The sequence below is a fragment of the Schistocerca nitens genome, chromosome 4 (genome assembly GCF_023898315.1).
Source record: "Schistocerca nitens isolate TAMUIC-IGC-003100 chromosome 4, iqSchNite1.1, whole genome shotgun sequence".
Taxonomy (NCBI): Eukaryota; Metazoa; Arthropoda; class Insecta; order Orthoptera; family Acrididae; genus Schistocerca; species Schistocerca nitens.
In genome coordinates this window covers 793,432,851-793,454,440 of record NC_064617.1, presented here as the reverse complement: position 1 = coordinate 793,454,440, position 21,590 = coordinate 793,432,851, and the positions used below count along the sequence as shown (strand labels likewise).

Sequence of the window (21,590 nt, the reverse complement as noted above, 5' to 3'; positions counted from 1 at the left end):
CAGCGTCAGTGCGTGGTGAACCGGTAACCACAGGAAGCAGCGGCCGTCGCGGAACTCTGTATTCTTAAATTTTCGTCTTGTTGAGAGTGGCGTCATTGGTTTGCACCCGCGTTCATGCGTGTGAAAATATTTGCTCTTCTTTACGCAAAATCGCACGCAGCCGGTAGGACTCGAACCTACGCTCCCAGAGGGAATCTGATTTCGAGTCAGACGCCTTAACCACTCGGCCACGACTGCGCGGAGCGCGATCATCTCCCGTCACATGCAACTGCTACCGTTTAAAGCACTGTGGTGGCAGGAAACGGCGTAGTTACATTCTCTTCCGTAGTGTTTCCGCCGCTACTAGACGAATCACTACCAAAGCATTAAAATTTCCGCCCGGACAGGGATTTGAACCCTGGACCCTTAGGTTAAAAGCATAATGCTCTACCGGCTGAGCTATCCGGGCTCACACGACGTTAGCAAACCTTCCACGATGCACAACTATACATTGACTCATGTCCTTTACTGTTGTGCAATCGCTGCATGGAGCCGTAACTAATAAAACGTCGCCTGGATGCTGTTTACAAACTTATCGTGCTAAGCTCGTAACAGACTATCGAAGAATACTGACACACGACGCAAAAACAAATTGCAGCAGTCGTTACGTCTCATGCGTTGGAGCAGAGGATTTACGTGTTTTGTTGACACTCACTGGGCAACTCGAAAATTCACAAGCATTTTGAATGCAATGTTTCCCACGTTTTCGCTCATTTCACAGTTCCGTTGGAGACGTTCTTCACGTCCTGACACAAAAAAGGGAACGCAGTCGTTAGCACATTTTTTTTTTATTTTCTTGCTTCCCAGGCAGTTGCCTACTGTGTTCCTCTTATGGCATGCACTAGACAACCAGAACAGCTACAGGAGGGAGTCACTTTTGTTCTCGGCGGTAGTTACATTATCACAAACTCGAGCAATTCCATTGGCGTCAGCTTCAAAACGAATGCATGCCGAAACCCGGGATCGAACCAGGGACCTTTAGATCTTCAGTCTAACGCTCTCCCAACTGAGCTATTTCGGCTGACGTGGAACGTCTCTGTTTTGTACGTCTTCGTTAACCTCTGCCTCGTCGCCAATTTCACAGTCGTCTTCGTCTATAAGACACAGGGACGCTGAAAGGCGAGCAGCAGATGCAGTGAAGCACCACACACATTTCTTCTGCTTCCATCATCGTAACAAGCAAACACGTCGACTCGATTCATGTAATATTGACTTCGCTGACGCTAGAAAACCGGTGCTATATCGATGCCACGTGCAACTCGTGTGCAGAGAACGAGACACAAGAAGGAGTGAGCCTCTCCACCGTGTGAGAGGCAGTATCTAGCAGATACACACGGTAAAACATTTGACTTGCGCTAGCTCATAAATTGCTACACGTCATCGTCTGCAAGCTAAAATGGACACATCTGCACTGCCCAGAGAGGCGACACTTGCACTGACACCTGGTGGACGGCTGCGAGACGAGGAGATGAGCTGTGGCTTCTGGGCGCGACTTTAGCGCTGCACCCTGTAGCCAAGAACACTGCACATTGCTGGCGACCCACGTGTTTAGTAGTGACGCAACCGCTAGGATGCAGCTGAACGTCCATCTTCTGTGAGCGAGAAAATTTTCGCAGTCGGCAGGACTCGAACCTGCGCTCCCAGAGGGAATCTGATTTCAAGTCAGACGCCTTAACCACTCGGCCACGACTGCCGGTGGCAAAAAGCGTCTTCCGACAAGTGAAAGTGCCACCTTGAGAAGCAATCCGATGGCAGAAAGCGCCTTGGCCTCACTCTTTTCTCTAGTGTTTCCATGGCCAGCACATTAGCCGTTACGAAAGTGTGTTAATTTTCGCCCAGGCAGAGGCTTGGACCCAACACCCTTTGGTTGAAAACCTAACGCTCTACCGACTGAGCTATCGTACAGCTACGTGATGAGCGACTGATTCACATGTCGTAATTACTGGCGACTTCACCGACTTCCCACTGACGCACCGCAGACGCTAGTTTTCTGTCCTCTTAAGCGGTGGACATACTTGCAAGTAGCTGCGAGATCTTAAGAAAAGAAACGCTGCACCATTGCTTTTGCCGCACTCGAATGACTGAATTACGATTCTTAAAAAGAAATGAATGTTCGCTCTGTCCAAAACTTCCAAGCACATGTGTGTACTCAGAAACTCGGCGTCGGCGCGAGAAAATGACGGGAGCGCACTCGTGGGCCTGCGACGGCTTTCTGCAGTCCCAGCGTCAGTGCGTGGTGAACCGGTAACCACAGGAAGCAGCGGCCGTCGCGGAACTCTGTATTCTTAAATTTTCGTCTTGTTGAGAGTGGCGTCATTGGTTTGCACCCGCGTTCATGCGTGTGAAAATATTTGCTCTTCTTTACGCAAAATCGCACGCAGCCGGTAGGACTCGAACCTACGCTCCCAGAGGGAATCTGATTTCGAGTCAGACGCCTTAACCACTCGGCCACGACTGCGCGGAGCGCGATCATCTCCCGTCACATGCAACTGCTACCGTTTAAAGCACTGTGGTGGCAGGAAACGGCGTAGTTACATTCTCTTCCGTAGTGTTTCCGCCGCTACTAGACGAATCACTACCAAAGCATTAAAATTTCCGCCCGGACAGGGATTTGAACCCTGGACCCTTAGGTTAAAAGCCTAATGCTCTACCGGCTGAGCTATCCGGGCTCACAGGACGTTAGCAAACCTTCCACGATGCACAACTATACATTGACTCATGTCCTTTACTGTTGTGCAATCGCTGCATGGAGCCGTAACTAATAAAACGTCGCCTGGATGCTGTCTACAAACTTATCGTGCTAAGCTCGTAACAGACTATCGAAGAATACTGACACACGACGCAAAAACAAATTGCAGCAGTCGTTACGTCTCATGCGTTGGAGCAGAGGATTTACGTGTTTTGTTGACACTCACTGGGCAACTCGAAAATTCACAAGCATTTTGAATGCAATGTTTCCCACGTTTTCGCTCATTTCACAGTTCCGTTGGAGACGTTCTTCACGTCCTGACACAAAAAAGGGAACGCAGTCGGTAGCACATTTTTTTTTTATTTTCTTGCTTCCCAGGCAGTTGCCTACTGTGTTCCTCTTATGGCATGCACTAGACAACCAGAACAGCTACAGGAGGGAGTCACCTTTGTTCTCGGCGGTAGTTACATTATCACAAACTCGAGCAATTCCATTGGCGTCAGCTTCAAAACGAATGCATGCCGAAACCCGGGATCGAACCAGGGACCTTTAGATCTTCAGTCTAACGCTCTCCCAACTGAGCTATTTCGGCTGACGTGGAACGTCTCTGTTTTGTACGTCTTCGTTAACCTCTGCCTCGTCGCCAATTTCACAGTCGTCTTCGTCTATAAGACACAGGGACGCTGAAAGGCGAGCAGCAGATGCAGTGAAGCACCACACGCATTTCTTCTGCTTCCATCATCGTAACAAGCAAACACGTCGACTCGATTCATGTAATATTGACTTCGCTGACGCTAGAAAACCGGTGCTATATCGATGCCACGTGCAACTCGTGTGCAGAGAACGAGACACAAGAAGGAGTGAGCCTCTCCACCGTGTGAGAGGCAGTATCTAGCAGATACACACGGTAAAACATTTGACTTGCGCTAGCTCATAAATTGCTACACGTCATCGTCTGCAAGCTAAAATGGACACATCTGCACTGCCCAGAGAGGCGACACTTGCACTGACACCTGGTGGACGGCTGCGAGACGAGGAGATGAGCTGTGGCTTCTGGGCGCGACTTTAGCGCTGCACCCTGTAGCCAAGAACACTGCACATTGCTGGCGACCCACGTGTTTAGTAGTGACGCAACCGCTAGGATGCAGCTGAACGTCCATCTTCTGTGAGCAAGAAAATTTTCGCAGTCGGCAGGACTCGAACCTGCGCTCCCAGAGGGAATCTGATTTCAAGTCAGACGCCTTAACCACTCGGCCACGACTGCCGGTGGCAGAAAGCGTCTTCCGACAAGTGAAAGTGCCACCTTGAGAAGCAATCCGATGGCAGAAAGCGCCTTGGCCTCACTCTTTTCTCTAGTGTTTCCATGGCCAGCACATTAGCCGTTATGAAAGTGTGTTAATTTTCGCCCAGGCAGAGGCTTGGACCCAACACCCTTTGGTTGAAAACCTAACGCTCTACCGACTGAGCTATCGTACAGCTGCGTGATGAGCGACTGATTCACATGTCGTAATTACTGGCTTATGGCTCCAATGGCGACTTCACCGACTTCCCGCTGACGCTAGTTTTCTGTCCTCTTAAGCGGTGGACATACTTGCAAGTAGCTGCGAGATCTTAAGAAAAGAAACGCTGCACCATTGCTTTTGCCGCACTCGAATGACTGAATTACGATTCTTAAAAAGAAATGAATGTTCGCTCTGTCCAAAACTTCCAAGCACATGTGTGTACTCACAAACTCGGCGTCGGCGCGAGAAAATGACGGGAGCGCACTCGTGGGCCTGCGACGGCTTTCTGCAGTCCCAGCGTCAGTGCGTGGTGAACCGGTAACCACAGGAAGCAGCGGCCGTCGCGGAACTCTGTATTCTTAAATTTTTGTCTTGTTGAGAGTGGCGTCATTGGTTTGCACCCGCGTTCATGCGTGTGAAAATATTTGCTCTTCTTTACGCAAAATCGCACGCAGCCGGTAGGACTCGAACCTACGCTCCCAGAGGGAATCTGATTTCGAGTCAGACGCCTTAACCACTCGGCCACGACTGCGCGGAGCGCGATCCTCTCCCGTCACATGCAACTGCTACCGTTTAAAGCACTGTGGTGGCAGGAAACGGCGTAGTTACATTCTCTTCCGTAGTGTTTCCGCCGCTACTAGACGAATCACTACCAAAGCATTAAAATTTCCGCCCGGACAGGGATTTGAACCCTGGACCCTTAGGTTAAAAGCCTAATGCTCTACCGGCTGAGCTATCCGGGCTCACACGACGTTAGCAAACCTTCCACGATGCACAACTATACATTGACTCATGTCCTTTACTGTTGTGCAATCGCTGCATGGAGCCGTAACTAATAAAACGTCGCCTGGATGCTGTCTACAAACTTATCGTGCTAAGCTCGTAACAGACTATCGAAGAATACTGACACACGACGCAAAAACAAATTGCAGCAGTCGTTACGTCTCATGCGTTGGAGCAGAGGATTTACGTGTTTTGTTGACACTCACTGGGCAACTCGAAAATTCACAAGCATTTTGAATGCAATGTTTCCCACGTTTTCGCTCATTTCACAGTTCCGTTGGAGACGTTCTTCACGTCCTGACACAAAAAAGGGAACGCAGTCGGTAGCACATTTTTTTTTTATTTTCTTGCTTCCCAGGCAGTTGCCTACTGTGTTCCTCTTATGGCATGCACTAGACAACCAGAACAGCTACAGGAGGGAGTCACTTTTGTTCTCGGCGGTAGTTACATTATCACAAACTCGAGCAATTCCATTGGCGTCAGCTTCAAAACGAATGCATGCCGAAACCCGGGATCGAACCAGGGACCTTTAGATCTTCAGTCTAACGCTCTCCCAACTGAGCTATTTCGGCTGACGTGGAACGTCTCTGTTTTGTACGTCTTCGTTAACCTCTGCCTCGTCGCCAATTTCACAGTCGTCTTCGTCTATAAGACACAGGGACGCTGAAAGGCGAGCAGCAGATGCAGTGAAGCACCACACACATTTCTTCTGCTTCCATCATCGTAACAAGCAAACACGTCGACTCGATTCATGTAATATTGACTTCGCTGACGCTAGAAAACCGGTGCTATATCGATGCCACGTGCAACTCGTGTGCAGAGAACGAGACACAAGAAGGAGTGAGCCTCTCCACCGTGTGAGAGGCAGTATCTAGCAGATACACACGGTAAAACATTTGACTTGCGCTAGCTCATAAATTGCTACACGTCATCGTCTGCAAGCTAAAATGGACACATCTGCACTGCCCAGAGAGGCGACACTTGCACTGACACCTGGTGGACGGCTGCGAGACGAGGAGATGAGCTGTGGCTTCTGGGCGCGACTTTAGCGCTGCACCCTGTAGCCAAGAACACTGCACATTGCTGGCGACCCACGTGTTTAGTAGTGACGCAACCGCTAGGATGCAGCTGAACGTCCATCTTCTGTGAGCGAGAAAATTTTCGCAGTCGGCAGGACTCGAACCTGCGCTCCCAGAGGGAATCTGATTTCAAGTCAGACGCCTTAACCACTCGGCCACGACTGCCGGTGGCAGAAAGCGTCTTCCGACAAGTGAAAGTGCCACCTTGAGAAGCAATCCGATGGCAGAAAGCGCCTTGGCCTCACTCTTTTCTCTAGTGTTTCCATGGCCAGCACATTAGCCGTTATGAAAGTGTGTTAATTTTCGCCCAGGCAGAGGCTTGGACCCAACACCCTTTGGTTGAAAACCTAACGCTCTACCGACTGAGCTATCGTACAGCTGCGTGATGAGCGACTGATTCACATGTCGTAATTACTGGCTTATGGCTCCAATGGCGACTTCACCGACTTCCCGCTGACGCTAGTTTTCTGTCCTCTTAAGCGGTGGACATACTTGCAAGTAGCTGCGAGATCTTAAGAAAAGAAACGCTGCACCATTGCTTTTGCCGCACTCGAATGACTGAATTACGATTCTTAAAAAGAAATGAATGTTCGCTCTGTCCAAAACTTCCAAGCACATGTGTGTACTCACAAACTCGGCGTCGGCGCGAGAAAATGACGGGAGCGCACTCGTGGGCCTGCGACGGCTTTCTGCAGTCCCAGCGTCAGTGCGTGGTGAACCGGTAACCACAGGAAGCAGCGGCCGTCGCGGAACTCTGTATTCTTAAATTTTCGTCTTGTTGAGAGTGGCGTCATTGGTTTGCACCCGCGTTCATGCGTGTGAAAATATTTGCTCTTCTTTACGCAAAATCGCACGCAGCCGGTAGGACTCGAACCTACGCTCCCAGAGGGAATCTGATTTCGAGTCAGACGCCTTAACCACTCGGCCACGACTGCGCGGAGCGCGATCCTCTCCCGTCACATGCAACTGCTACCGTTTAAAGCACTGTGGTGGCAGGAAACGGCGTAGTTACATTCTCTTCCGTAGTGTTTCCGCCGCTACTAGACGAATCACTACCAAAGCATTAAAATTTCCGCCCGGACAGGGATTTGAACCCTGGACCCTTAGGTTAAAAGCCTAATGCTCTACCGGCTGAGCTATCCGGGCTCACACGACGTTAGCAAACCTTCCACGATGCACAACTATACATTGACTCATGTCCTTTACTGTTGTGCAATCGCTGCATGGAGCCGTAACTAATAAAACGTCGCCTGGATGCTGTCTACAAACTTATCGTGCTAAACTCGTAACAGACTATCGAAGAATACTGACACACGACGCAAAAACAAATTGCAGCAGTCGTTACGTCTCATGCGTTGGAGCAGAGGATTTACGTGTTTTGTTGACACTCACTGGGCAACTCGAAAATTCACAAGCATTTTGAATGCAATGTTTCCCACGTTTTCGCTCATTTCACAGTTCCGTTGGAGACGTTCTTCACGTCCTGACACAAAAAAGGGAACGCAGTCGGTAGCACATTTTTTTTTTTATTTTCTTGCTTCCCAGGCAGTTGCCTACTGTGTTCCTCTTATGGCATGCACTAGACAACCAGAACAGCTACAGGAGGGAGTCACTTTTGTTCTCGGCGGTAGTTACATTATCACAAACTCGAGCAATTCCATTGGCGTCAGCTTCAAAACGAATGCATGCCGAAACCCGGGATCGAACCAGGGACCTTTAGATCTTCAGTCTAACGCTCTCCCAACTGAGCTATTTCGGCTGACGTGGAACGTCTCTGTTTTGTACGTCTTCGTTAACCTCTGCCTCGTCGCCAATTTCACAGTCGTCTTCGTCTATAAGACACAGGGACGCTGAAAGGCGAGCAGCAGATGCAGTGAAGCACCACACACATTTCTTCTGCTTCCATCATCGTAACAAGCAAACACGTCGACTCGATTCATGTAATATTGACTTCGCTGACGCTAGAAAACCGGTGCTATATCGATGCCACGTGCAACTCGTGTGCAGAGAACGAGACACAAGAAGGAGTGAGCCTCTCCACCGTGTGAGAGGCAGTATCTAGCAGATACACACGGTAAAACATTTGACTTGCGCTAGCTCATAAATTGCTACACGTCATCGTCTGCAAGCTAAAATGGACACATCTGCACTGCCCAGAGAGGCGACACTTGCACTGACACCTGGTGGACGGCTGCGAGACGAGGAGATGAGCTGTGGCTTCTGGGCGCGACTTTAGCGCTGCACCCTGTAGCCAAGAACACTGCACATTGCTGGCGACCCACGTGTTTAGTAGTGACGCAACCGCTAGGATGCAGCTGAACGTCCATCTTCTGTGAGCGAGAAAATTTTCGCAGTCGGCAGGACTCGAACCTGCGCTCCCAGAGGGAATCTGATTTCAAGTCAGACGCCTTAACCACTTTTTTGTTTTTTTAATTTTTTTTTCTTTTTTTTTTTTTTTTTACGGGCCTCCTTCCCTCCCCTTCAGCCCGACCTGACGCTCACCAAAATCGCCTTCCACGGCGTCGGCTTCTTCCGCCTTCAAGTTTAGTTACGTATTTACTTGTTTGTATCATAAATAGTGGCTCCTTGCCAATGGAAACCAATAAACTCCATCCGAGAGAAATATAATGGTGCCGTGAAGGTGAAGACACCGGAGTGCAAGTGCAAAGTAATATTGTCCAGGCAAAAAAAAAAAAAAAAAGTATGACCAAGTGTCTTGTTGGTTCAATGAACCTCTATTGTTCCATATGATCAGGATAATTCTTTGTGAAATTAAAGCGGCTCTCCGCCGGGTGGAAAAAAAAAATAAATAAATAAAATAAAATAAAATAAAAAAAATAAAATATATATATATATATATATATATATATATATATATATATATATATATAAATAAAATAAAAAGCAAAGAAAGAGAAATCGGTTAAAGTGGTAGTACGTGACTCTTAGTTTCCACGATGGGAATGTCGCGAGGTGACCGCTTCAAGGTTTGTCTTCTCGTGAAGTGGATTACTCATTTTCCGTGTCGGATCTTGACTCTTTCACTCCTGCAGTTTCTCCAAGATCGTTACCCCAAAGTGTCGTCTCATAACTTTGATGCAGTCACTCGCGAAATGCGGCCGTGCCGTCGTGGGCCTGTTCGTAAACGTGCAATCCGAGGGGGGTTCACATACCCATCACCATAATTTGTAACATATTTCCATACGTGTCTGCATAATCCCTGTGTCGCATGATCAGTGCATGTTGATATTCCAAGTACGCGAGGTAGTCGTCAAGTGATGCACGGCGATTGTTGATGATAAAGGCAATGGTGTGGCCTAACATCCATATGGCCGCGTTGTGTTTCCTGCGTGGATATCGTATTTTTTGCGGTCGGAGTAATTCCATTGGATCCACATTTTGTGGTACAGTACGGTCGATGATCGCCAGGTTGCTCCGCATATGAGCGACGATCGGCCCTGCGGTACTACAGGTTAACCGGTGGGCCATAGTGTCCACATAGCCGCATAAGTCGCAGTTCGGTGTGGGGCTTAGGTGGATCCTGTGCAATTGTTCATTGGTGGGCACCTTGTCGTTGATAACTAAGTACCATGCAGATGCGACCCTTGAAGGCAATACGCGACTATGGACAGTTCTCCAGACTGTATTCCACTGGATTTGCGGGTATTTTTGGGTTATTCTGTTGGTTCTGCCGTCGGTTGTAAGGAAGCTATATATCTTGGTGTTGGTATACGGTGGATGGATGCCCTCTGCGGAGCGAATGTAACTAAATTCACTGTAATATAGTCGGATGTGGCGAAAGGTGATCGGTATCGTGGCCTCATTTATAGGTGGACTGAGACTGCATGGCCTCCAGATTGAGAGGAGGGTCCTCGTGAAACTCGATGTGTCTTGCGTGACAATTTTCTTCATGCGGTTAATTAACAATGTCCGGCATTTGTGTTTGGTACTAAGGAGACCAAGTCCCCCTCTCGACGATGGTAGGGTCAATGTTTCAAAGCTGACTTTAAATATATGTCTCCGTAGCACGTACCAACAGAAAGCTTTTTGTATACTGGCTGCGAGGTGATCTGAAACCGGTAAAATTTGGCCTAAGTAATACATACGGCTCGCTATAGATATGCGAACTGTATGAACTTTCTGCAAGAGGGCCAGTTCCCTATCAGAATAAATACAGGTTGTTGCTCGTATCTTGTGCAACATATCTGTCCAGTTTTTGGTGGCCATAACATCAGGAACCGCACACCAATAAACGCCAAGAGATTTGTGTTGGTCTTTCGTTGCACACCAGTCGATATGGGTGACATCACCGATTCCGCACCCGATGTGTAGCAACGTCGTCTTCCTCTTGTTCAGCTTCGCGCCGGTGACCGCATTGAAGATGTTGACAATGTGTCCTATCTCCAGTAGATTAGCCTCTGAAGTTACACCTAAGCAGACGTCATCAGCATAGGCAATACATGCCATCTTCTGCATTCCAATGGGGATTCCTCTGGACCTCTCATTTATGGTCATAAGCAGAGGCTCGACAGCTATGGCATACAACGCCATCGATAACGGGCAGCCTTGTCGGATGGATCGTCTGATCGTTATTGTGTCCGTTAAGTGACCATTGACAATTACACGAGACGTGGCTTTGGAAATTAACTGATGGAGCAGAGTGACGAAACGGCAGCCAAAACCCATCTTCAGCAGTGCCTTAGTCAGGTATTCGTGACTGATGCGGTCATACGCTTTTTCAAAATCGAGAAAAAGCAACGCCCCAGGCTCTTGAGTGTGCGCTAATGAGCATATCACTTCCCTGAGATCGCAGGCAGCTGATATTATGCTTCGGCCAGCTACCGCTCCATATTGATGTTTTCCAAGGAGTTTGTTCAGGACCGGTTGCATGCGCTGCTTCACCGCTCTCGTTATGATTTTAAAATCCGAGTTGAGTAGCGTAATTGGTCTGAGACCTTGGATCTTCCGACTGTTGCCTGGTTTTGGCAAAAGTACAATAAAGCCTTCCCTCAATTCGTTTGGAACAGAATCAAGTCGCCACATCTCATTAGCGATTTGGAGAAACGTTGGAGCCAGGATGTCCCAATAGTGCTGATAAAATTCTGCGCCGAGACCGTCGAGGCCAGGGGATTTCCGTTTTGCAGCGCTGAAGACTGCCTGTTTTAAGTCTTCTGCACTGAAAGCCGCTTCTAGAGTTGCATTGTCCTCGTGTAATAAGACAGAAGGGATGTCCCTGAGAACTTCGTCGCAGAGTGCGTCGTCAACCTCTTGTCTGTTATACAGGTCGCTGAAGTGGCGGTATATATGCAATGCGATGTCCCGTTGTTTAGTAAAGACATTTCCGGCTCCATCTTCTACTTCTTCAATTAGCTTGGCTTTCTCTCTCCGCAGAGTTCGTAAGGTGTGGTATAGGGAAGCCGTCTCATCTGCCGCGATGTCCTTGGGCTGTGACCTACGTATGGTGACGTCCATTTGCTGGCGATAGAGGGTCATAATCGTAGCTTTATATTTCTTGATGCGGCAGTAGGTGTCAACGGCTGTGATGTCAGCGCAGTGATATAATTCCCGAAGACCAGAAAAATAAAATTCTATTGTCTGCCTATGCCAGTACGACTTCTGATACGCATAGCGTTTAATCGTTGTCCGAAGTTTAGGTTTTGCACTATGGAGCCACCATTCGGTGATAGACCTATACCTGGTTCGCGTGCGCTGTAGTTGCTCCCACACCTGTGTCATCTCTTCGTCCAGCTCTCTGTCTTGCAACAGGCCAACATTCAGTTTCCAATAACCCCTCCCACGAGTTACTTGTGGGCGTTGGAGGTTTACGTAGCACTGGTGTACGCTATGGTCTGAAAAGCTGACGGGGGCGATATCACTGTTGGCTACCCTACGACCAAGAGCGAGGGAGACATAAATCCGGTCGATCCTGCTGGCAGAATTACTGGTGATGTGCGAGTAAGCTACGCGATCGCCGTGTATAAGTTCCCAGCTGTCTAGTAGTTTCAGGCCTTGCACAAGACAGTCGAGCTCTGTGCACTTATTAAAGTTGGGCGTTTGATCCTTTGGAGACAGAACGCAGTTAAAATCTCCGCCTAAAATACAATTCTCAGCATGTCCACCAATTAAAAAGGGGATATCGTTTTTATAAAAAGAGGACCGTTCCTGTCGGCGGTTGCTGCCGGATGGTGCATATAAGTTGACAATCTTAATACCGTTAACTATACAGGCGATGCCTCTGCCATTAATGAGCCGTACTACATTTGAGTGGGGGATGCCGTCTCGTAATAAAATGGCGGTCCCAGTATGGTCTTCTTTGCTAATATTTACTATAGTGGTAAAACCAGCTACTGTCGGTTCCACGCAAACTTCCTGTAGTAGCCCAATGTCTACGTTCGTTCGGCGGATGAAGTCGGTAAACGCTCGGAGTTTTACATCGCTCTGGATTCTGTTCATGTTAATGGTCGTCAGATTATACGTAAAGATTTCAGTCATTGAGGCAGAAATTGCGCAAGCTGGGAAATACCATCACCTCTATGCATACACATACACACATCACTACAGCAGGACAAACACCTATAAGGGGCCCTCGTTGCGGTCTGTCTCATCGTCCGAACCCCATGAAGGGCCCGGAGGCTGCTGCCGGCTGTCATCAGACTCCATAGGTTCTACTCCGTCGGGTGGGGGCGGTTCTGGAGCAGCAGATTGGCTGGTTTTTAATTTTGCAGCCACCTGTTGCGCCACGGGCTTCAACTGTTTTGCAGTCTGTGTAGCACCGTCGCGAGCAACGCGAGGTTTCTTTTTATCAGGTGACACTCTGCGTGTGGCATCTTTTGGTGCATCGCAATCTGCCTTTTTAGCTTTCCGGGAACCTGAAGCTGCATGCGGAAGGTTGGTATTTAAGTGGCTATCTGGGGAATCTGCAAGAACTGTGACAGTTTCAGCAGGTTGTAATGTCACCTGTCGGGAGTTCACGGGGTCGGGATGCAAAGGGTCACGTGAAGGAATTTCGGTGACGGAACGGATGTTTTCCGACAGCTCTTGGGAAGTGTCTTCTTTCTCCGCTGTGGGTTCATCTACAACTGCGGCATGGATAGATTCCCTTGCAGCTTCGCCCCCGACAGAACTGTGTTCTGGAATGATGGGTGAGTCCGTGGTGATATTATGACCTGCCGGAGCGTCGGACATTTCCACGTCACCGGAATGTGTGACGGCAGATGTGTCGTGCGCAGCACTGTACATCGCGTCGTCGGCAGAGCTCGCGAAAAGGCCGGCACCGGTAAACAAGCGGCTGGCTACGGTGGCGTACTGGGCACGCGGCTGGCCGTCCGGCCCTATCTCGGCTGGTAACTGCACAGGTCTCCTGCGCGGACATTGAGCTCTGAGGTGGCCGAACATGTTGCAAACAGAGCATGTGCGGGGTTGCCCTTCATAGACAACTAGAGCTTTAAAACCGCACATATGAACGAAAGACGGAATGTGAGTTTCTAAGTCAATCCTGACAGTTCTGACCCCGTTGTCAACTTTATAGTACATATTGCCACCCCAACGGTCGGCGGTTACTGAGTACACGGTACCGTACTTCGAGAGGGCGTCCTTGATGTACTTAAAGTCAAGTTCAAAGGGTAGCAAGTGCACTTTAACTGCCCGAAGTCCTAGTCCTGCATAAGTAATGGCAACACGACTCACCTCGCCATTCCTGGTCTTGTATTCGGCAACCCCGTTCGTAGTGGCCATAATCCTCTGGCAGATATCGTCGTTCTTCAATTTAACGTAGAAAACGTTGCTCAAAAAGTCATATCCCATGCCTAGGCAGTCTTCTGCAGGTACCTTAAACGAGTCACGAAACCAATCATCAAACTCGTAAACCTTAGGACGCACGATATCGAAACTAAAGCTGAACTTTAAAGTGTACTTCCTTAATTGAGACTCCATTTTGCACAAATACTAACAACTCACAAAGCGCACAATGTAAACACACGCGAGCGTAAACGGCGAGCACGCTGCGCTGCTACGTCCGACCGCTAAGGCGGTTCGGCCGCGACTGAACCACTCGGCCACGACTGCCGGTGGCAAAAAGCGTCTTCCGACAAGTGAAAGTGCCACCTTGAGAAGCAATCCGATGGCAGAAAGCGCCTTGGCCTCACTCTTTTCTCTAGTGTTTCCATGGCCAGCACATTAGCCGTTACGAAAGTGTGTTAATTTTCGCCCAGGCAGAGGCTTGGACCCAACACCCTTTGGTTGAAAACCTAACGCTCTACCGACTGAGCTATCGTACAGCTGCGTGATGAGCGACTGATTCACATGTCGTAATTACTGGCTTATGGCTCCAATGGCGACTTCACCGACTTACCGCTGACGCTAGTTTTCTGTCCTCTTAAGCGGTGGACATACTTGCAAGTAGCTGCGAGATCTTAAGAAAAGAAACGCTGCACCATTGCTTTTGCCGCACTCGAATGACTGAATTACGATTCTTAAAAAGAAATGAATGTTCGCTCTGTCCAAAACTTCCAAGCACATGTGTGTACTCACAAACTCGGCGTCGGCGCGAGAAAATGACGGGAGCGCACTCGTGGGCCTGCGACGGCTTTCTGCAGTCCCAGCGTCAGTGCGTGGTGAACCGGTAACCACAGGAAGCAGCGGCCGTCGCGGAACTCTGTATTCTTAAATTTTCGTCTTGTTGAGAGTGGCGTCATTGGTTTGCACCCGCGTTCATGCGTGTGAAAATATTTGCTCTTCTTTACGCAAAATCGCACGCAGCCGGTAGGACTCGAACCTACGCTCCCAGAGGGAATCTGATTTCGAGTCAGACGCCTTTACCACTCGGCCACGACTGCGCGGAGCGCGATCATCTCCCGTCACATGCAACTGCTACCGTTTAAAGCACTGTGGTAGCAGGAAACGGCGGAGTTACATTCTCTTCCGTAGTGTTTCCGCCGCTACTAGACGAATCACTACCAAAGCATTAAAATTTCCGCCCGGACAGGGATTTGAACCCTGGACCCTTAGGTTAAAAGCCTAATGCTCTACCGGCTGAGCTATCCGGGCTCACAGGACGTTAGCAAACCTTCCACGATGCACAACTATACATTGACTCATGTCCTTTACTGTTGTGCAATCGCTGCATGGAGCCGTAACTAATAAAACGTCGCCTGGATGCTGTCTACAAACTTATCGTGCTAAGCTCGTAACAGACTATCGAAGAATACTGACACACGACGCAAAAACAAATTGCAGCAGTCGTTACGTCTCATGCGTTGGAGCAGAGGATTTACGTGTTTTGTTGACACTCACTGGGCAACTCGAAAATTCACAAGCATTTTGAATGCAATGTTTCCCACGTTTTCGCTCATTTCACAGTTCCGTTGGAGACGTTCTTCACGTCCTGACACAAAAAAGGGAACGCAGTCGGTAGCACATTTTTTTTTTATTTTCTTGCTTCCCAGGCAGTTGCCTACTGTGTTCCTCTTATGGCATGCACTAGACAACCAGAACAGCTACAGGAGGGAGTCACTTTTGTTCTCGGCGGTAGTTACATTATCACAAACTCGAGCAATTCCATTGGCGTCAGCTTCAAAACGAATGCATGCCGAAACCCGGGATCGAACCAGGGACCTTTAGATCTTCAGTCTAACGCTCTCCCAACTGAGCTATTTCGGCTAACGTGGAACGTCTCTGTTTTGTACGTCTTCGTTAACCTCTGCCTCGTCGCCAATTTCACAGTCGTCTTCGTCTATAAGACACAGGGACGCTGAAAGGCGAGCAGCAGATGCAGTGAAGCACCACACACATTTCTTCTGCTTCCATCATCGTAACAAGCAAACACGTCGACTCGATTCATGTAATATTGACTTCGCTGACGCTAGAAAACCGGTGCTATATCGATGCCACGTGCAACTCGTGTGCAGAGAACGAGACACAAGAAGGAGTGAGCCTCTCCACCGTGTGAGAGGCAGTATCTAGCAGATACACACGGTAAAACATTTGACTTGCGCTAGCTCATAAATTGCTACACGTCATCGTCTGCAAGCTAAAATGGACACATCTGCACTGCCCAGAGAGGCGACACTTGCACTGACACCTGGTGGACGGCTGCGAGACGAGGAGATGAGCTGTGGCTTCTGGGCGCGACTTTAGCGCTGCACCCTGTAGCCAAGAACACTGCACATTGCTGGCGACCCTCGTGTTTAGTAGTGACGCAACCGCTAGGATGCAGCTGAACGTCCATCTTCTGTGAGCGAGAAAATTTTCGCAGTCGGCAGGACTCGAACCTGCGCTCCCAGAGGGAATCTGATTTCAAGTCACTCGGCCACGACTGCCGGTGGCCAAAGCGTCTTCCGACAAGTGAAAGTGCCACCTTTAGAAGCAATCCGATGGCAGAAAGCGGCGTGGCCTCACTCTTTTCTCTAGTGTTTCCATGGCCAGCACATTAGCCGTTCCGAAAGTGTATTAATTTTCGCCCAGACAGGGGCTTGGACCCAACACCCTTTGGTTGAAACCTAACGCTCTACAAACTGAGCTATTGTACAGCTGCGTGGTGAGCGAGTGATTCGCATGTCGAAATTACTGGCTTATGGCTCCAGTCTTAAGCGGTGGATATACTTGCAAGTAGCTGGGAGATCTTAAGAAAAGAAACGCTGCACCATTGCTTTTGCCGCTCTCGGTAGGACTTCTTTTTATTTTTCGCAGTCGGCAGGACTTTTTTTTGATGGCTCTTTTTTTTTTGACGCAGTCGGTAGGACTTTTATTTATTTTTTTTATTTTATTTTTTTATTATTTCAACTAAAGACGCAATGAGATCAAACAGGCAGGCAGAGGCAAAGAGGGCAGGGGTCGAACGTCCCGAGGCCTGGCCTCAATGTCTCCCCCATACCTGTCACCAAGTCGCCTCCTGATTGTGTTGTAGGTAACTGTTTTTCTGTTTTTTTTTTTTGTTTGGGTATTGAATTTTTTTTAATATAGTTTATCTGTTTTTTTTTTATGTTTATTAATTGCCGACTTGCATGATGAATAGTGTGGAACTGAACATTGGGGCCTGCTGGCCTTAGAAAGACGAAATAATACTAGGGGCTACAAAGGAAATGAAAACCACCGCCCCAAAACTAAATAAATTCAGCGTTTCCTGCCGGAAGAGAACGACAAGAAGTGCAGTGGGAGAAGAAAAACAAAAGACGAAGAACTTAGAAGCCCTCAACTCTGCCAGGACTTGAAACCTGAGCATCGAACCTGAGAGAAAAAAGAGCAAACTCTATTTCTGCATAATGGGATAAAAATGAAATGGCACATAATTTGGCAACTAAAAACAGACACCCCTCTTGGAACGGAGTGTGAAGGGAATTGAATAGTTTGAATATGCTGTCTGCACGGAAAGGAGCGAGCAAAATTGGCAACATAGAATTCAAAGCAAGCGATTTCCGTAGGAAAGAAGTAAGCGAAATACCAAATCAAAGAAAGGAAGACTCAGCCCTCGAAAGGGAGTAAAATGCCCACTCGAATAAACGAAGGTGTGTTCCAGTCTCAAAGAAAGGAAAAGGAAAATTATGAAAATAATCAAAGAAAAGGAAGAAAGGAAAGTAATTCCGTATTCTATTATTCTTCAGTTCAATGTGTTTCTAGTTACTTCTTCAGTGTTCTGTTTCCGAATTCTTCCGTGACGTCAAGACGCTATTACATCTGTTCACATTTCAGGACCATGATCGACGTCGTCATTAAGGTTGGAGAACAGTCAGTGCCATATTGAAGACTTTCCGAAATTGCTGTTCAATTGGGATATGCAAAAAGCGTTGAAAACAATTCTGATATGAGGCTGTCCTCCGGAGCGTTTGATGGCGCTTCCACAGATAAAACAAGTAGTCGACTGGATCACTTATATTTTTGGCAAATATAGCGTAGGTGGTATGCCCTAAAATCCACATTGTAGCATTTCGCTTAGATTGCGGAAAAGGTTTAATGTCGGGAATGACAGCCGTTAGCGGGGAAAACGACCGTTTGTTAGTCCTGTTAATGAGTGCGAGCATGTCGCAGGAAATAGCCCACACATCTCGTGTGGTTCTGCAAAGAAACCGACGCTCAAGGGTACCCCGTTCGTCACAGTACTCGCATTTAGAGGATGGAATTAGGTGAATAGTCGCCAGTCGATCGTTGGTGGTCACTGTGCGAGTGATGACTGTATACCACGTGCTTCGCACTTCCGGCGGTAACAACTTGTTGCTGACGTTGTGCCAAACAAGAACCCAGTTGTTGTGGGGATATTGACGTACTAAGTTATTCGGTGGTGGAAAACCGACCATCTCATGATACAAAGAAGTTGCAGACCGCGTCCTGCGGTCGCGAGCTAGTCAAACATGATAGCTTCGGGACAAGAAAAAATCTCTGAATACAGCAAGTTTGTAAGGTATCCGCGAGACATTGATCGGTGCACTGTCAGAAAGGGGCTCATGGGCGCGGAAGAGGGCAGCCGTCGTACTGTGAGGGCTGTTCTCTACAATGGTGGCAAGTCGGTTGACAAGCAGGGCAGAACATTTCTTTCTGACATCGACGAGACCTAGTCCTCCGCGAGACGGAGGCTGGGTACATGTGGCAAGTTTCACCTTGAAAATATGACCACGCCACAGCAGCCAGTGTGCCGCTTGGCTGATCGTGCGTGCCAACGGAGGTGGGACGTTGAGCACTTGGGCCACATACCACGCTTTAGCCAGAATGTGAACACTGATCAACTCGACACGCTGTAGAAGATGTAATTGCCGGGTGGCGTGACGAACCATGAGACCCTTGACAGTTGTCGAAATACGGCGCCAGTTATGAACGGCCATCTTTATGGGGCAAGCAAAGAAGTGAATGCCGAGCAACATGTGGGAAGCAGCTATGGTGTACCATGAATCGGCAGCATAGTTGCGACAGGCACCTATTGGGAGTAGCACCGTTTTCTGCGGGTTCAGTTCCGCACCTGTAGCCTGGGCAAAAAGACTGAACACAGGTTTAACTAAAGGGATGTCCTTTTCTTGTCGTATAAAGACGCCGACATCGTCGGCGTACGCAACGCACGACGCCCGTACACCCTCTACATCGATCCCACTGACAGTGCGCCCAATTCGGCGGAGGAGGGAGTCAAGAGCGATAACAAAGAGGGACATAGAGAGGGGACACCCTTGCCGCACAGACCGTGCAATCCTAAAGGGAGCCGAAAGGGTGCCACTTATCAGAATGCGAGAAGACGCTCTCGTTAGGACATTTTTAAGGGCGGAAACAAAGTTCATATGAAAGCCGATGTCACCTAACAAGGCAAAGAGGTAATCGTGGTTAATCCTATCAAAAGCCTTCTTAAAATCAATCGAGAGAATCGCCCCTGGAGTCCGTGTGGCATCAGTGTGAGCCACGACGTCCCTATACGTGCTCACGGCGGCAAGGATACCCCTCCCTGTCACAGCGCACATCTGGAAAGGGCTAATGATTTTTCGCATCACAGTGTGCAGCCTGGTTGCGACGCATTTGCTGAAAAGCTTGTAGTCACTGTTCAACAGCGTGATAGGGCGGAAGTTTTCAACTGTGTCAGTCCCACCGGTCTTAGGGAGAAGAACGACGATACCCTCTAAGAACTCTGCTGGACACTGAAGGCCACTCAACAATTCATTTGCGACCTTTGTGAGGATAGGTTCTAAGGCATCCCAGAATTCGAGGTAGAATTCTAAAGGAATTCCGTCAGGGCCTGGGGACTTGTTGCGAGCAGACGATCTGAGTGCATCGCTCATGTCCTCCGTCGCAATGGCGGAAAGGAGGGTGTCATTGTCGTCACTTGTAAGCAGGTTCCGCATTTCACCCATGCGTACATGTGCGGCCGCTCTATCGTGGTCGCTACGTCGAAACGCGGCACGAAAATGGGCAAAAATGTGCGCACGAATGTCCCTCTCAGTGGTGAGTCGCTTCCCAGTCTCTAGTCTAAGACACCGAATAAATTTAGTAGCAACCCGTCTCCGCTCTCTTTCGATATGGTGAATAGTCGGTGACTCATCAAACGTCCCTACACAGCGGCTTCTCAATAAGGAGCCGTGAAAATCTTGGGCTTGCAATTTAAAAATTTGAGCTTTCACAGCTTTTAACTGAACCACAAAGTGCTCATCAACAATATCTGGTAGAGAGACGGCATCTTTTAAAATCTGATAATAATATTCAGTGGTTCTGTGTTTCCACAACGCAGCTTCGGCGCTAAAACACTTTAAAACGGCACGGAGAGACGGTTTGGCCAGATGAACCCACCAGCTGACAACCGAGGCATAGTTAGCCAGCTTTTCGCCGCAGGAAGAGAGCGTATCGTGAATCTGCCGACGCAACGAGGGGGCACGGACATGCGTCACGTTAAACTTCCATACCCGAGATCGACGTATCTGGCGGAGTTGCGGCGCGCGAAGGTCGCAGAAAAAGGCGCAGTGATCGGAAAAACAGACAGGGACGACGTCGGCAGTAATTAGATGATCCGCTATGCAGGTCGACGCATAGAACCTATCAAGTCTACTAGCCCCATTTCGATAGAAATACGTAAAGACTTGCTGTTGAGGATAGAGTACACGCCACACATCTGCTAACTGGAAGCTTGCAATCAGACGATCAAGGTCGACGCACTTCTGAGCCATAGGAAACTGATCACTGTCCGCAACCACGCAATTAAAATCGCCCCCCAACACGACGGGCAGCGTCGGGCTAGCAATCAAGGTGGGTACATCTTCAATGAAAAATCTCGCTCTCGCCCTCTTTAAACTGGTGCCTGACGGAGCGTAAATGTTAACTAGTTGCAGGCCTCCGATAACGCACGAGATCCCCCTGCCGGTCGGTAGCCGTTTGACTCGCGTCGGCTCTTCTGCATACTTATATAAGATAGCGGTACCACACCTAGCTTCCGGGTCGATATTATAAATGGCGGAACACCCCGTTAAAACATCAAGGGACACAACGCTCACTTCCTGCAGAAAAATAAAATCATACCGACAATGTTGGATAAAATTTGCCAAGACTTGCAATTTCTGAGGAGCCACAAAACAGTTGATATTTAAAGTGGCTATTTTAACCATGGAGCTATAGGTAGCGTGGGTGTAGGGCGCAGAGATAAAATTTTGTTTGAAAGGGAGTCACCGGTTAGGCGCAGACTCACCGGAGACGGCAAGCAGGATGCAGTGGCAGTTACATGTCTGCATCGTCCGCCCAGGAGAGCGACGCAGGGTTGGTCGTGTCTCCGTCCGACTGACTGCCGCCGGTAGTGTCACCCGACGGGGTTTTCCTTGACGCGCGAGTCTGCGACTTGCGCTGTTTACGAGATTCCGTGTCAGTACTAATCTTTTTCGACAGGGGGCGAAATTTCCCGGCCGCCGGTACCCTTTCCTAGCATACCCTTAAGCTTCTGATTTTGCTCTCGCACACGTTTTTCTCGTTGCGTGGCAAAGTCAGTATCTTGCAACTTAGTCTTAACGTTCCCCACTGAGGCAACAGAGTGTGGTTCTACATCCCTAACCA

At 48.8% G+C, this 21,590-nt stretch overlaps 18 non-coding genes across 18 annotated transcripts; all 18 read right to left on the bottom strand.

Moving 5' to 3' along the window:
* Positions 1-155: 155 nt before the first annotated feature.
* On the bottom strand, positions 156-237 carry Trnas-cga (transfer RNA serine (anticodon CGA)). Its single transcript has one exon. It is a non-coding gene; the product is annotated as a tRNA-Ser (tRNA).
* Positions 238-375: 138 nt separating this feature from the next.
* Trnak-uuu (transfer RNA lysine (anticodon UUU)) lies at positions 376-448 on the bottom strand. Its single transcript has one exon. It is a non-coding gene; the product is annotated as a tRNA-Lys (tRNA).
* A 539-nt stretch (positions 449-987) lies between these two features.
* On the bottom strand, positions 988-1,060 carry Trnaf-gaa (transfer RNA phenylalanine (anticodon GAA)). The gene has a single exon. It is a non-coding gene; the product is annotated as a tRNA-Phe (tRNA).
* A 590-nt stretch (positions 1,061-1,650) lies between these two features.
* Positions 1,651-1,732, bottom strand: Trnas-uga (transfer RNA serine (anticodon UGA)). Its single transcript has one exon. It is a non-coding gene; the product is annotated as a tRNA-Ser (tRNA).
* Positions 1,733-2,415: 683 nt separating this feature from the next.
* On the bottom strand, positions 2,416-2,497 carry Trnas-cga (transfer RNA serine (anticodon CGA)). Its single transcript has one exon. It is a non-coding gene; the product is annotated as a tRNA-Ser (tRNA).
* Positions 2,498-2,635: 138 nt separating this feature from the next.
* On the bottom strand, positions 2,636-2,708 carry Trnak-uuu (transfer RNA lysine (anticodon UUU)). The gene has a single exon. It is a non-coding gene; the product is annotated as a tRNA-Lys (tRNA).
* Positions 2,709-3,247: 539 nt separating this feature from the next.
* Positions 3,248-3,320, bottom strand: Trnaf-gaa (transfer RNA phenylalanine (anticodon GAA)). The gene has a single exon. It is a non-coding gene; the product is annotated as a tRNA-Phe (tRNA).
* A 590-nt stretch (positions 3,321-3,910) lies between these two features.
* On the bottom strand, positions 3,911-3,992 carry Trnas-uga (transfer RNA serine (anticodon UGA)). The gene has a single exon. It is a non-coding gene; the product is annotated as a tRNA-Ser (tRNA).
* Positions 3,993-4,680: 688 nt separating this feature from the next.
* Positions 4,681-4,762, bottom strand: Trnas-cga (transfer RNA serine (anticodon CGA)). Its single transcript has one exon. It is a non-coding gene; the product is annotated as a tRNA-Ser (tRNA).
* Positions 4,763-4,900: 138 nt separating this feature from the next.
* Trnak-uuu (transfer RNA lysine (anticodon UUU)) lies at positions 4,901-4,973 on the bottom strand. The gene has a single exon. It is a non-coding gene; the product is annotated as a tRNA-Lys (tRNA).
* Positions 4,974-5,512: 539 nt separating this feature from the next.
* On the bottom strand, positions 5,513-5,585 carry Trnaf-gaa (transfer RNA phenylalanine (anticodon GAA)). The gene has a single exon. It is a non-coding gene; the product is annotated as a tRNA-Phe (tRNA).
* A 590-nt stretch (positions 5,586-6,175) lies between these two features.
* Trnas-uga (transfer RNA serine (anticodon UGA)) lies at positions 6,176-6,257 on the bottom strand. The gene has a single exon. It is a non-coding gene; the product is annotated as a tRNA-Ser (tRNA).
* Positions 6,258-6,945: 688 nt separating this feature from the next.
* On the bottom strand, positions 6,946-7,027 carry Trnas-cga (transfer RNA serine (anticodon CGA)). The gene has a single exon. It is a non-coding gene; the product is annotated as a tRNA-Ser (tRNA).
* A 138-nt stretch (positions 7,028-7,165) lies between these two features.
* On the bottom strand, positions 7,166-7,238 carry Trnak-uuu (transfer RNA lysine (anticodon UUU)). The gene has a single exon. It is a non-coding gene; the product is annotated as a tRNA-Lys (tRNA).
* A 540-nt stretch (positions 7,239-7,778) lies between these two features.
* Positions 7,779-7,851, bottom strand: Trnaf-gaa (transfer RNA phenylalanine (anticodon GAA)). Its single transcript has one exon. It is a non-coding gene; the product is annotated as a tRNA-Phe (tRNA).
* Positions 7,852-14,844: 6,993 nt separating this feature from the next.
* Positions 14,845-14,926, bottom strand: Trnas-cga (transfer RNA serine (anticodon CGA)). Its single transcript has one exon. It is a non-coding gene; the product is annotated as a tRNA-Ser (tRNA).
* A 138-nt stretch (positions 14,927-15,064) lies between these two features.
* Positions 15,065-15,137, bottom strand: Trnak-uuu (transfer RNA lysine (anticodon UUU)). Its single transcript has one exon. It is a non-coding gene; the product is annotated as a tRNA-Lys (tRNA).
* Positions 15,138-15,676: 539 nt separating this feature from the next.
* Positions 15,677-15,749, bottom strand: Trnaf-gaa (transfer RNA phenylalanine (anticodon GAA)). Its single transcript has one exon. It is a non-coding gene; the product is annotated as a tRNA-Phe (tRNA).
* Between the last annotated feature and the right edge of the window lie 5,841 nt (positions 15,750-21,590).